At 34.8% G+C, this 15,858-nt stretch overlaps 1 pseudogene; it reads left to right on the forward strand.

Annotated features, from left to right (window-relative positions):
* Positions 1-14,544, forward strand: part of LOC107030292 — a 28,393-nt pseudogene extending 13,849 nt beyond the window's left edge.
* The last annotated feature ends 1,314 nt before the right edge of the window (positions 14,545-15,858 follow it).

Here is a 15,858-nt window from a genome sequence, read left to right on the forward strand (position 1 = left end):
TTCATGATTTCCATATCATGATTAGACCTAGGATTTCTAGAATTTCGACAGAACTTCATGAATTTATTAGTTATATGTTCCAAATTAGATTATAATGTTATTGCTCAAATTATTGCATGAATTTCATAACCCTAGATATGTATTTCTTTAGTTCCTGAATTACACATGCTAGGTAAGATATTTAAATTACTGTAGATCTACATGCCTCAGTTATTAATGCATCATCATCACATTAATTGTTCTATTCTAAATTTGCATGTTCAGTTTTGAGCTATCCAGTATTTACAAAAACTCAATCATAATTAATTAATTACATAATTTATTGGGAGTAGCATTATACCGATTTGGACTAGGGTTGAGCATACCCAATTAGTCCCAGAGCTACTAGCCAAGTATATTGTAAGTCCTTCTGTGGAAAATCAGTTTAGTAATCACGTCAGCATGCCTTTAGACCTCTGGCAGTGTATATTGGGCCCGTTCGATGGGGCGTATATCTCGAACACCACATTTAGCTCTGGTGGTTTTGTTATCAGTTATTAGTAGCTCCCATAGTTCAGTCAGACTCTCTAATGCATTGACCATATTTACAGATCAGTTAGTATCCATTCTCAGTAGCATCCAATTATCTCAGAATTCAGTATATCATGTTCAGATTATTATACTTGCATTATGCTTATTCATTTATGTTCTAATTCTGCTATACTCTATCCTACATGCTCAGTAGCTTCAAGTAATGACACATACGTGCGCTACATCTTCTCGTGATGCAGGTTCAGGTTGTTAACATCCATATCGCACTTAGACTAATTTTTGATCTCCAGTTCAGCACATTCAGTGGTGACTCCTCATCCTCCGAGGAAAATACTCACGAGCTTATTTTCAGTCTTTTAGCCATTTAGTTTAAGTTTTGCTAGACTTAGCTAGGGCACGTCCCAACATTTCTTATCAGTTTAGAGGCTGATTTCAAACATTGTTAGTTTCAGCTTAGTATTGAGTTAATAACTTCTTTGTATTAAACTCATCATTATATAAAATATTTAAGCTATAGTATATGGATATTCCCCATCTTTTCAGTTTAAATTATGATTTATATTTCATATTCAGTTTTTTATCTTTAATATGCTCATGATCATGCCAGCAAGGTTAGATTGGGATCACTTGTGGTCCTAGGTTCCGTGTCCGCGTCTCGGGGGTAGCTCGAGGCGTGACAAAACTTGGTATTAGAGCGCTAATTTTAAGAGTCCTAGGATGTATAAAAAGACGCACTATGTAGATTCCTTTTAATGGGTGTGAAGTGTGCCACATCTAATGAGATGGAAGCTATAAAGTGTTTTAGGAAAAACTTCACTGTCTTGTTACTCTTATCGTGCATAAGGTATGATGTTATTCTATACTAACTTAACGTTCTATGTTTCAGATCATGCCTCCTGGTAGAGCTAATACTAGGAATGCGAATGCAAGAAATGCAAACATAGCTCCTCCAATCCCAGATCAGGAAGTCTCCAATGCTGAGTTCATGAATTCCATACAAATGTTAGCTCTGAGTTTGACCAACCAGAACAATCGGGTTCATGCTTCTGTGAATGCTTTGGTGAATTAGCAGCATCAAGGGTCTGTGACTTTTTTAGGATGAATCCGCCTGAGTTGTTTGGATCGCAAATCAATGAGGATCCCCAAAATATCTTAAATGAGATCAAGAAGATCTTCGAGGTGATGCAGGTTTTTGGGAATGATCGGGTTGAGTTGGCATCACACCAGCTGAAAGATGTGGCTCATATCAGGTACACTCAGTGGAAGGAGAATAGGGGTGCAAATGTAGCTCTATTACTTGGGATTGCTTTAGTGAGACCTCTTTGGACAAGTATTTCCCATAAAGTTGAGAGATTAGGAATTCATGAACTTAAGGCAGGGAAACATGACGGTCCAAGAGTATGGGATCAAGTTTAACCAACTCTCCAGGTATGCTCCTCACATGAATACTGACTCCAAGGCTCAGATGAATAATTGTATGGAGTGTACGATTTGGTAAAAACTGAGTGCATAAATGATATGTTACTAGGAGATATGAACATATCTAGGCATATGACTCATGCTCAGCAGGTTAAGGGTGATAAGCTTCGAGAAAAGGCCAATGAGAATAAGAAGGCTAGGAATGGGAACTATGACTATTCTCAGCAGAAATAGGGTGGTGAAAATCGCTCGCACATTCAGCAGAACTTTTTAGCTCCAGCCCCTATGTCAGCTTGTGTTCCATCATCCAAGAACAGATATGACCAGAAGGGTCTATGTCTCAGGGAAGTGTTTCAGGCACCAAGGCTTACCCCACTTGTCCTAAGTGTTGTAAGAACTATTCGGGAGAGTGTCTCGCAGGAAAAGAAGGATGCTTTGGGTGGGGCCAGTCTGGTCAGAGGTTGAGAGATTGTCCTTCTAGACAGGGTCAAGGAGGTGGTAATGGTTGAGCTCAGTATACATCTTCAGAAGCACCAGAAAGTCGCCTAACTCAGCAGATAGCTCATCTGGTACAGGTGGCAGTCAGCGCCAGAATAGGTTGTATGCTCTTCAGGCTCGTTAGGATCAGGAAGGTTCTCCTGATGTAGTTACTAGTACGCTATAAGTCTTTGACCTTGATGTTTATGCATTGTTAGATTTAGGGGCGACTATTTCCTCTGTAACTCCTGACATAACAGTCTAATTCAATGTTAGTCCAGAAACTCTCTAAGAACCTTTTTCAGTCTCTACTTCAGTTGGTGAACCAATTATAACTAGACAGGTATACAGAAATTGCCCTGTCACAGTATATCAGAAAGTTACTTCAGCAGATGTTGTAAAGTTAGAAATGGTAGACATCGATGTAATTCTAGGCATGGATTTGTTACATTCCTATTATGCCTAAGTCGATTGTAGAACTAGGATTTTTCGTTTTAAGTTTCTAGAAGAACCAATCTTAGAATAGAAGGGTAGTAGCTTAGCGCCTATGGGTCGATTCATTTCTTACATTAAGTCTATAAAGATGATCTCTAAGGGTTATCTCTATCATCTAGTTTGGGTTAAAGATTCCATATCTGAAACCACAACTCTTGAGTTTGTTCTAGTAATCAATGAGTTTCCAAAAGTGTTTCCAGAAGATCTTCCCGTACTTCCTCCCGAAAGGGAAATCAACTTTGGAATTGATCTTTTTCCAGATACCCAACCTTTTTCTATTCCTCCTTACAGAGTGGCTCCAGCATAGTTTAATGAATTGAAAGAGCAGTTGAAGATAAGGTCTTCATCAAACCTAGTATTTCACCATAGGATGCACTAGATTTGTTCGTAAAGAAGAAAGATGGTTCTCTCAGAATGTGCATAGACTATAGATAGTTGAAAAAGGTCACAATCAAGAATAAGTATCTCATCCCCAGGAGTGATAATTATTTTACCAAATTCAGGGTGCTAGTCATTTCTCAAAGATAGACCTCAGATCGGGTTATCATCAACTTAGAGTTAGAGATAGTGGCATTTCAAAAAAAGCCTTGAGAACTCGGTATGGTCATTATGAATTTGTAGTTATGTTGTTTGGACTAACCAATAACCCTACAACTTTCATGGATTTTATGAACGGGGTGTTCAGACAATACTTGAACTTGTTTGTTATCGTATTTATTGATGATATCCTCATTTACTCTAGGAATGAGGAAGAACATGTGAGTCATCTGAGAGTTGTTCTACATACTCTTATGGATCCCAGTTATTTCCTAAGTTTAGCAAATGTGAGTTCTTCTTGCAATCTGTTGCTTTCCTTGGTCACATTGTATCTAGCCGGAGTATCCGAGTGGATTCACAGAATATAGAAGCAGTGAAATAATGGCCCAGACCTACCTATGCTAAAGAAATAAGAAGTTTCTTGGGTATAGAGGGTTTTTATAGAAGGTTCTTTCAAGGATTATAATCCATAGCCTCACCATTGACTAGATTAACTCAAAAAATGGTCAAGTTTCAATGGACAGATGATTGTGAGAAAAGCTTTGCAGAATTGAAAACAAGATTGACTACAACTACTTTCTTGATTCTACCATAGGCTTCACATGGTTATGTAATCTATTGTGATGCATCCAGAGTTGGCCTAGGTTGTCTGTTGATGCAGCGGGATAAGGTTATAGAGTATGCCTCTAGACAACTTAAGGTTCATGAGAAGAACTATCCAACCCATGAACTCGAGCTTGCAGCAGTGGTGTTTTCACTCAAAATATGGAGACACTACTTGTATGGTTTTCATTAAGATGTGATCACTGATCATAAGAGCCTTCAGTATGTGTTCACCCAGAAAGAGTTGAATCTTCGTTAGAGGAGATAGCCTGAGTTCCGTAAGGATTACGATATGAGTGTGCATTATCATCCTGGTAAGACGAATGTAGTAGCAGATGCTCTTAGAAGATTATATAAGGGTAGTGTAGACCATGTAGAGGAAGACAAAGGAAATAGTGAATGATGTTCATAGGCTTGCTCGCTTGGGAGTTTGCCTTATGGGCATATCAGACAGTGGTGAAATAGTTCAGAATGGGAAAATCTTCTTTGGTAGAGGAGGTTAAGGAAAATAAAGACAATAATCCAATATTGCTTGAACTTAAGGGTGAAGTCCACAATCAGAGAGTGTAGGTTTTCTCCCAAGGGGGAGATGGTGTACTTCACTACTAGGGTAGATTCTGTGTTCTTGGTGTGAGCAAGTTGAGAAAGCATATCGTTGCTGAAGCCCTTATCTCCAGATGTTCTATTCATCCAGGTGCCACTAAGATGTACCGCGATCTGTGGGAAGTCTATTAGTGGAATGACATGAAGAGGGATATAGCAGATTTTGTGAGTAAGTGCCCCAATTGCCAGCAAGTCAAGGTAGAACATGAGAAACCAGGAGGTATCACTCAATAGATCGATATTACTACTTGGAAGTGGGATGTGATTAATATGTATTTCATCAAAGGTTTACCTCGTATTCGCAGACAACATGACTCCATTTTGGTCATTGTTGTCAGGATGACTAAGTCTTCTCGCTTTCGGGCGGTAAAGACTACAAATTCCACAGAGACTATGACAAACTTTACATTAATGAAATTGTTAGGTTACATGGGGTTCCTTTTTCTATAATCTCAGATAGAGGTCCTCTATTTACCTTTCATTTCTTGAAGTCATTTCAGAAGGGTCTCGGTACTCAAGTTAACCTTAGCACAACATTTCAACTACATATGATGGGCAGGCAGATCGTACAATTCAGGCCCTAGAGGATATGTTGAGATCTTGTGTGATCGATTTCAAGGGTATTTGGTATGATCACCTTCCTCTGATTGAGTTCACCTACAATAATAACTACCATTCCAACATTCAGATAGCCCCTTATGATGATTTGTATCGGCATAGATGTAGATCTCATGTTGGTTGGTTTAAAGATGGTGAAGATTCTTTAATAGGGCCAAATTAAGTCCTTTATGCTATGGAGAAAGTGCAACTCCTTAGAGATAGACTTAAGACAACCCAGAGTCGTCAGAAATCTTATGCAGATGTAAGGAGAAGGGAACTAAAGTTCTATGTTGATGACTGAGTTTTTCTGAAAAATGTAACCTATGAAAGGGGTGATGAGATTTGGCAAGAAAGGGAAGCTCAGTCCTAGATATGTAGGCCCTTACAAGATATTGAAAAGGATTGACAAGGTGGTATATAAGTTAGAGTTACCAGAAGATTTAGCAGCAGTGCATCCGGTCTTCCACATCTCGCTCTTGAAGAAGTGTGTGGGTGACCCAACCTTTGTAGTGAAATTAGAGAGTGTGACAGTGAAAGATTCTTGACCGTTAGATTAGAAGGTTGAGAGATAAAGAAGTCGCTTCAGTCAAGGTTTTGTGGAGGAGTCAGTCCGTAGAGGGAGATACTTGGGAAAAAGAAGTAGCCACGAAAGCCATGTATACTCACCTCTTTCCTTCCGATCCCACTCCAGCTTGAGGTAATAGTTTCTCTTCAGTTTTCTAGTCATTCATGCATGAATTCAGTCATAGAATCATGTTCCCTCCATTTGTACTTGCATTTTCAACGTATTTGCATATTCTCATAACTAAATTCAGTCAGTAACTCCGTTCTCAGTGTTTAGTAGTAGAGATTGCAACTCTCTCCCTCTATTTAAGCTAGTTTAGTCTTCATTCGAAGACGAATGTTCCCAAAGGGGAGATGATCTAATACTCCGTATCAAAACCACGCCAAATATTGGCTTTTTAGAAATCTGCAGGTGCAATCAACGGTTACCATCGATGGACCATAGCATAACCCACGATCCGTACTGCACATCTGTCGTTTGAGTCTGAAGCCCAGAAAATATGACAAAGTGTCAAACGACGGATGTACCTACGGTCCGTAGTCTTTGTCCGTCGATCAAACCCCATTTACCAACTCTGACATGAACCACGATTGGCCAGCAAGACCGTCTTTCAATCTATTGTCTGTACATCTGTCCGTACGTGGTGGATAGTAGTCAATTAGGGGGGAAATGATGTTGGGTCAATTTCAAATGGTCATAATCTTAGCACAAAATGAATTTTCTGTCACATGACATACCAAAAGATAGATAATTGAATTAGGTTTCCATAGCTACAGACCTTGCTAAAACCAGACCTTCGAGTAAAACGTTATGCTCGTTTTAGTAAAGGGCTGTCGAACAGACCCAACATATGGACTCAAACAGTAGTTCGTTGATTGAATGACGGTCCGTCAGTCCAGGTGGTCGTTTGGTCCGATATAAATTAACTCGGGGTTTTTTGGTCTTTTCCCACTGTGTTTAAACCCTAAGATATGTCGTTTCGACCCTAAATCGTTAGATTTTAGTCAGTTTAAGCCTAGAAATATAACTAAAACTTACCTAAGTCAAATCATTAATCAAAACATAGAAAATTAGAAGCAAGAAAGGAGAAAGAGGTCAAAAACCCTAGTTGAAGAATGCAGCAAGGTTCCCGCAGTTCCAGCCCCAAAATCTAAGTGATCCTTCGTGAATTTCGTCACTGGGTTTGTGGGATTTCACAAGCGGGTTTCTTTCATCCATTAGATCCCTAGTTTTCAGTAAGATTGTTGATTTACATATCATAATTAGACCTAGGGTTTCTAGAATTTCGACAGAACATCATGAATTTATTAGTTATATGTTCCAATTCAGATTATCATGTTATTACTCTAATTATTGCATGAATATCAGAAACCTAGCTATGTATTTCTTTACTTCTTGAATAACACATTCTAGGTAAGATATTTCAATTAGTTAAGATATACATGCCTCAGTTATTATTGCATCATTATCACATTAATTGTTGCATTCTAAGTTTGCATATTCAGTTTTTAGCTATCCAGTATTTACAGAAACTCAGTCATAATCAGTTAATTACATAATTCATTGGGTGTAGCATTATACTGAGTGGGACTAGGGTTCAGCATTCCCAATTAGTCCCAAAACTACTAGCCAAGTAGGTTGTAAGTCCCCTCTGTGGAAAATTAGTTTAGTGATCACGCCTGCATGCTTTTATACCTCTTGTAGGGTATATTAAGTCAGTTCAATGGGGCGTATACATCGGAATCCACATTTAGCTCATGTGGTTTTATTATCGATTATTAGTAACTCCCATAGTTCAAGTCACACTCTCTAATGCATTGACCATATTTACAGATCAGTTAGTATTCAGTCTCAGCATGTTATAAATTTGGTCATTTCATGCAATTAGCTCAGAATTCAGTATATCATGTTCAGATTATTATACTTTCTTTTGTGCTTGTTCAGTTATGTTTTATTTTAGCTTTACTCTATCCTACATGCTTAGTAGCTTCAAGTACTGACATATACGTGCGCTACATCTTCTCGTTATGTAGGTTCAGGTTGTCAACATCCAGATCGCGCTAAGATTGATTTTTGATATCCAGTTCAGCAAATTCAGAGGTTAGTCCTCATTCTCTGAGGATAATACTCATGAGTTTCTTTTCATCCTTTTTGTCATTTAGTTTCAGTCTGTTCTAGAATAAGTTGGGGAATGTCTTAGCATTTCTAATTAGTTTAGAGACTAATTTCAAACATAGTTATTTCAGCTTGGTATTGAGTTAATACCTTTTTTGTATTTAACTCACCATTATATCAAATATTTCAGCTATATAGTATATGATTATTTCCCATATTTTCAGTTTAAATTATGATTTAGCTTCCGCATTAAGTTTATTATCTTTAGTATGCTAATGATCATGCCAACAGGGTAAGCTTGGGATACTTGTGGTCCTAGGTTCTATGTCCGCGCCCCAGGGATTGCTCGGGGCATGACAAACAAGGTGATCAAAAGTTCATCTAATCAGCCAATTAACTATTAAGATTTGTTCCCTTTAGTCCATATTAACTGAATCGTCATAAGTTTTATTTATAGTTAAAATTAAGTGATTTTTTCAAAGTTATTTGTTAATTGGGTTTTTTCTCTTCACATTTATCCTTTCTTTCAATGATGTTGTTAACTACTTCACATTTTTAGGAGAATACATTAGCAATTTTAATAAAAATAATTTAAAATAACCTTTAATATTTGTCCTTATTATTTTTCTTATATAGGAGTGTTATATGCCAAAAATTCACTAAATATAGACGAGAGGAAGTACCATTCATTTTCCCAATATATTTATAACATATTAAACATATTATATTCAAAATAGGATATAGTAAAGTTAGGGAAAAGTTACAAGTACCCCACCCTGCTAATCTATGAACCAAATCTCAGTGACACACCTTAACTAAACTAAGGTCCTATTACCCAGAACACATTTTTAAAAATAAATATATACACCTTTTTCACATACATGTAATCCAAATATCTCGCACGTACCTCAACTGCATGGAGTCAGGCAGTGTGCCATGTAAGACAAAAGTTGTACCAAATTACAAACAAAAATTAGTTTGAGTGGGTGGGTGGGGGGTAGGACATTTGTTTAGTTAAGGTGTGTCTCTGATATTTATGTCATAGTCTAGGGGGCTTATGCCTTATCCCAGTAAAATTATGCTTTTATTTATTTCACATTAAGGAATATGATAGCTGTGCACCAACTCAGACATGAAGAGTCTAAAACTTCATAAATAATATAAAAAATACTTACTATAGCCTTTGCATTCCACAAGGTTTTACGGTTTTGATTTCCCTTTTTACTTTTCTTTTTAATTTTAAACTTTTCATCTTCATCTAGGATTACCAAGAGACCTAGTTTATTCAAGTCCTTAATCTTCTCATGTATATACTCAAATTCAATCAAAGCTTCTCATGTTAATTGATATACACATCCTCACTATATATGCTAATGATTTATACTATGTTTTTTTTTCTTAAAGTGGGTAAATATTCTCATTTATGTCATAAGAATTTTTATTGTGTTTTTTAATCTATGTTAATTTCATGTTCTCCTTTATTGTATCGATGATATCAAATTCTTATCCATCACCCTTCGTTTCCACAGTTCCAGGAAGGCGCTGACCATCTTACTCAAAAAGGGCTACCTCATAAAAAGTTGCCTACTTATGTTAGAGTTAATACTACCTAGTATGGAGCATTCTAGGCTCTCCCAAATTAATAGCTAGCTTTTGCAGTGTGGAATAATGAATGTTTAGAGTCCCCAAAATTTATATAAGAAAGTTATTGTTTTTCTTAGGAAATCGATAACTTTTTAGTCGAGTTAGGTGCAAATCTTCATTATAATCTTTATATAATTATAGTGCTAACTACTGCTAACAACCTATTCTAAATGGAATTGTCTTATGTAAATACTACTTAATAAGTTTCATAAAATATATAGGCTAAGTTAATTGTTTATTTTTAAATTAGTGAGAGAGTAAATTCAATAATAGTGTTAACTACTGAAAATAATTAACTATTTAGCCGTTGTGAGTGTTAGAGTTTTTTATTCTTATAAAATATTTTTCAATAGACTTTAAATGAGTATTTTGGAATATTCATAACTACATTTGTGAATTTAATGGGGTAATTTTTATAATTATTTTAGTGGTTAAGGAAAATAAATGTAAACTTAATAGTGGGTTACTTTCACACTTTTATAGATTCTTTTATGTAATAATTAGGGAGTAAATATTTTTTAGAAAAAATAAGGGTCTTTCTGCTGGTACGTTTCTTCATAAATTACAATCCAATTTTGGAACAAATATTGTACTACTATAACATCGAGTGGATGGAATGGATGTATCTTTTAGTTGGTAATTGATCGTTATGATTAAATTAGGAAGGGAAATTTGGCAATGTTTAAATTGTATATTATAATTTTGAACTTTGGCTGTACGTTCTTTGAAAATATTAGAGGGCAAACGTTAGACCGTTATTGGCTAATATTGATAAAGTTTGAGGTTATTGGTTAGGTTAGCATGACTTACTATCTAGATATATGTTATTGGCTAGAGAATGATTATAAATTGTTTAAATTTTATTTCTGAAAAGCTTAAGGACATAGTATGATTCTCTGTTGTAAAGATTGATTATTATGGGAAAAAATCGTGTGTAAATAATAATTTAATAACGATGATTAATTGAGGGTTATGCGATATTATTAGTTACTATGTGGAGTAGATAGTCGATCTTGCTTCTTCAATTTTACTTCCTTGTGGATTGAAGTTAATGATTTCTTAGTTAGTTTCGATGTAATAGATTTTTGTTATGGTGCTAGGTTTCGATAGAAGTTTTCATATATTGATATATCTAATTAAAATTTAGGTGTATTAATGTACTATATAAATATAATTAGATTAATTTATTGAGAGGAAATAAGACTTAACTCTAGACTTGCTATTTGAGAAATACTAAACTTGATACATTAGTTGGTATAAAATTTTAGGAATTTGGTTATTGTAATATGATTGTCTATGGATTGGTTTGCTGATATATTATTCATAATTGATACAATAGAGACATTCTAAGGCATTGAGTAAAGGAAACACACGGGGGAAGTAGCTTGCTTGACTTCAATTCATTCGTGGAGGTAGGTTATAGTCTATTCTATTTGATAAAAGGACTCTTAATAGTGATTGTAAGCAATTGAGTGATATTGTGAGTTCCCGATTTACTTGATTCTTTGATTATTCTGAAATCCTGAGACCGTCAAATTAATAGTCTTGATACCTATCCATCGAAGTGATGTTTTGAATAAACCAGGCTTGATAAAATATTGTTAATGTAGTAAAAAGTGGGGATAATAAATGATAATTTTACAATATTAATAGCTCTGGGTGTCACATTCCGACACGATTTTATTGATCAAAGTGTAACATTCCGACATATTATTATGGATCAGAGTGTCACATTCTGACACGATATTATGGATCGAAGTATCATGTTCCGACACGGTATTATTTGATAGGAGTGTCTTGTTACGACACGGTATAATTGGATAGGAGTGTCACATTCTGAATGGTAAAATTAAAGGAAAAAGATATTGAATTAAGTGAATGTACTCAATCTCAAATAACCCATTTCTCAAATGAGTGTGGTGTGGAGTCATGAGTCCCCATATGTGTGCTTGATATTGTGATTTATTGTGTACTTACTTTAGTATTTTTGTCACTGGTTCATGTTATTTGATGCTTGCCACCTACTAAGTGCCATATTTGACTTTATACTACTATTCATTTTATATTAGTTTTTATTTTGGGTTGGCCGATGATACTTACTCAATAAATGTTGCTCCTTACTATGCCCTTCTTGTCTTTTCCATTTATGGAGTGCAGCGACTGTACTGGTGTCTTTGACTTGCCCTCAGCCCTAGCTAGTCACCAGCATATCAGTTTCCAGGTTGAGCTACTTATTAAAGCTCGTTTAAGATTCTCTCGGTCATGACATGATGTCATTAGATTTGGGACTTAAACTATTTTATTAATATATTCTGGTGTCTTCAACACTCTTAGACTTAGTATTTGAAGATTAGATTCCCTTAATGTGATGACTTTAAGGTTTTGAAAATTACATGTAGTAGACTTTAATGTATTTGTGTTTCTTAGACTAATAAGATTTAATCATTCGCATTATCATTAGTATTTCATAAGTTGAATGACAAATATATGTTTGGGTTTGATTAATTGGTTCTCTCACATAGGAGTTTAAGTGTGGGTTCCACTCATGACTCGTTTTGGGTCGTGACACTAACAAACATTTCTATAAAATAGGGGTGAAGTAAATTAAAAACATAACATTAATGAATTGAAACAAAAAATGAGTTGTATAATTTTTGATAGAGGTTGTTTGTGCATTTCTGATAGGAGATTTCTTATTTTTATTCTTCTTCATGAACTAATGAAAACCTTAAATTTTTAACCAGTTAAAAGGATTTAAGACCAATAATAGGATTGGCTTGTTGTGGGGATCTACTAAAAAGAAGACTTCAAGGCCACAATTTATTTGATGGCACGAGTAATTGTTAGGCCTAAAAAGATGTGAATGAAATTGAAGAGTTGTAGCTTTTATAAAGAATTTTGACATTTCTTAAGGGTTGCGACTTTTCTGAAGTGTTGACACTTGGATGAAAAGTTATGAATTTTCTGTAAGGTTGTGATTTTTTGGAAGGGTTGTGCGTTTTTCGATAAGTCACAACAAGAAGCCATTCACACTATCATCTATTCTCTATAAATAGATGGGTTTCCCTTATTTTTCAATAACAAAATTTTTGAACTTTTTTTTTTCTAGTAAATATAGTGTTCTAAGTGAATTTTACTGTTTGCTGACACCGTAGTTTTAAGTATTAATACACCGGTGAGTAACATTATTATATTATGAAAGGATATATTCCATCAACCTTGAGTACTTGAGGGGACTAATTTTCTTAAGAAAACATTTTGCATTAAGTGGGGTCAATATTTTTTCTGAGAAAATATTTTGATTGTTAAATTTAATTTGTTGCATATTCTATTTTCTTTATGGTTTTAAGTTTCTAGTTTTTAAAATATACTTTAAATTTTGTTATTTCTTACCAAGTTCTTCAAAAGTATTTTTTTAAGTATCATAGTACTATTTTCAAACCAAAGGTGGCATTGAAGTTTAGGTGTTTATGTCAAGCATGTTGTATTGTAAACAAAAATTCTACTGATCAGCCTTGATGTCTCCCTGGGAGGACAGTGTTTTTTATCATGCGGGATGGTCTAACATTTATCTTCATCTGAAGCATAACTTCTTCAGATCAAACATTAGCTATTTTGTTATCCTGGAGAATATACCCAACTTTTTGGTTTTCCCATTTAGCTATTTTTTTCTCCAATATTTTATAGCCAAAAGTGTTTGCTTTCTATTGTGGTTTTCTGACGTTTCCCTATGTTTATGGTTTCATTCTTCTATTGGAATCAACATAGTTAGATATTTCCAGCTAAATGTCTGCCAAGGAATCAGTGAAATTGGGCTTGAACTTTATCATGTTTCTGAGTGTGACTCTGGCGAAGGCTTACCATATGCTCCTGTAGATTTTCCAAATGTTGGTGATAAGTGGGTTTGGCAGGTAGGGAAAAGATTTTCAAGTTCAGGCACATTTAGAGATAGATATTTGTATCTTCCGAAACATTTTAAGTCTCCAAAAGGGTGACAGAAATATGCTTTAGAAGTAAGATTTTTGTTTAAAAGTATCTCCGGTCTGAGTATCCTAACATGGATATAAAACAGTTTTTTGCCTCATTTTGTTGGATGATTCCTTCGAAGAAGTCGCCAAGCTCGAAAGGTTAGCTTTTTGGTATATAGCATGTAGATATTTATTCAGTTGTTTGCGTCAATTAAAAAAAACACTTAACACATCTTTTTATTGAACTGATACAATTTTTTTCTTTTTAATCAAATATTTGATTTTTACTCAGATATGATAGATAGGACTACATCTTTAGGGACAGAAATGCAGTGTTTAATGTCTAATTTTCCAATAAGAGCCATTACTTGTAAGGATGGTAACGAAATTTGTAGCAGTTTAGCAAAAGAAAATCCTTTTCCGGCCAGGGTTTGTGATATTTGTTGCAGTGAACCTAGTTTTTGTTGATGTTTTTGCTGTATCCTTCGCTGCAAAACGATTAGTTCAGACGATGATGGGTACAATTATGTTCGGTGTGAAGAAACAATAGATTAATACATGTGGACATGTTTCCCATCTAGACTGTGCTCTACGAGCTTACATGGTTGGTAATGTTGGAGGAAGCATCAATTTGTATGCACAATATTTATGTCGATACTGTTATTCAAGGATAGATTTGTTTCAACATGCTCTGAAGGTTATAAAAACCTGCACAGTTGTTTCTTCTGGTGCTGACATTGAAAAGATTTTGAATGTTGGCATTTCTATTTTGCGTCGCACACAAAAAATAAGTGGAAAAGAGTTGTTGCATCATATTTTATCAATCAACGCAAAGGTATAGCTAATTGATGAATTGTACTTTTTTCCTTATGATGCTATCTGTTTTCCTTTTGAGGTTAACAGTTACCAGAATGACTAATTTGGTAATAATATCAGCTTACAAAAGGATTTTTCATTCAAGATGCATTCAAAAGGAAGGTTGTGTAGAACTGGTAACTTCTCTCCCCTCTCATCGTCTTGTTTGTGTTGATAAGTTACTTCGACTTGAATATCTGTATCTGAGCAAGACATTTCAATATCTGTAAATGTTGTTTTCTTTCTATAATTATTGTTTATTTCAGGACATAAATATATACATTTGTTGATTTTTTTCAAGTTAACTACCCTACAGTTTAGATGATTAGATTATAAAAAACATAATATATAAGGTGTAAACAGATAAAAGACACAATTAATAAAAATATTGTTTTACTTATTCGAATCACCAATGTCACCCTAATTGAGTTCCCTTGTTTTCCTTAGAGCTTAAATATTTCCAATTAGATAAATAGCCTATTTTTAACTCCTTGACATGAATGATTAAAGTTCACTTGTTGGTAACATCCTCTACTCGTATATTTTTCTAATCTATCCTTTTCTTTTCTTTTCACTAGTTAGATCTATTAAATTCAATGTTTTTACAATATGAAATAGTAAAGCTACGATAAGTGTGTGCTAGCTTTTTTCCATCATTGGAAAAGTCCTACTTCCGTGATTCTGATAGGGTGTGCTTTCCTTCTAGTAGGTTGCTTGCTCGTCTTGATTTCATTTTTACGCGAGTCAATCTCCTCGATTCTGGTACATTCGTTTAAAAATCTTCCCTCATTCTGGTAGTGTGAGACTTCCATCCTTGTTTAGATTTATGCTTTCTTTTCACAGATTTTGGATGTATCTCTTTTTTTTTTCATGCATAGATCATTTAATATTAGTGTCATGATTACAACACATAGTTAATAGAGCTAACAATAAGTGTTATATCATTCTGCCTTAAGCAATACTACTAAGATTTACTTGAGCGTATCAATAGGGCTTTTATATCAAGATATTGTTGTGATTGTGCTTGTGATTCATCTTACTAGTCTTGAAGTGAAACGATATGCCAGTTTAAACTGATCAATGGTGAGAAATGACTACGTTGTAGGAAAAACTCTTCCTCTTGAATTAGATTCCTTATGCATTTACATTATTCGCGCCGTTCCTTATAAATTTGTTGCACTTGTCACGACCCAAAACGAGCCGCGAGTGGCACCCACACTTATCTTCCTATGTGAGCGAACCAACAAATCTAAACCCCACGTTTACCAGTATATAAATTTTGAATAACAAAATATAATGCGGAAGACCAAAACTCATTAATATAACCAATTAAATAAACTTCTAAAATATAATACTTATCATCCCCAAAATCTGGAAGTCATCACATCAAGAACATCTATCCTCAAATTACTAAGTCTAAGAGTAGTTAAGAAACTAAAATAAGTA

Source organism: Solanum pennellii, chromosome 9, assembly GCF_001406875.1.
Source record: "Solanum pennellii chromosome 9, SPENNV200".
Taxonomy (NCBI): Eukaryota; Viridiplantae; Streptophyta; class Magnoliopsida; order Solanales; family Solanaceae; genus Solanum; species Solanum pennellii.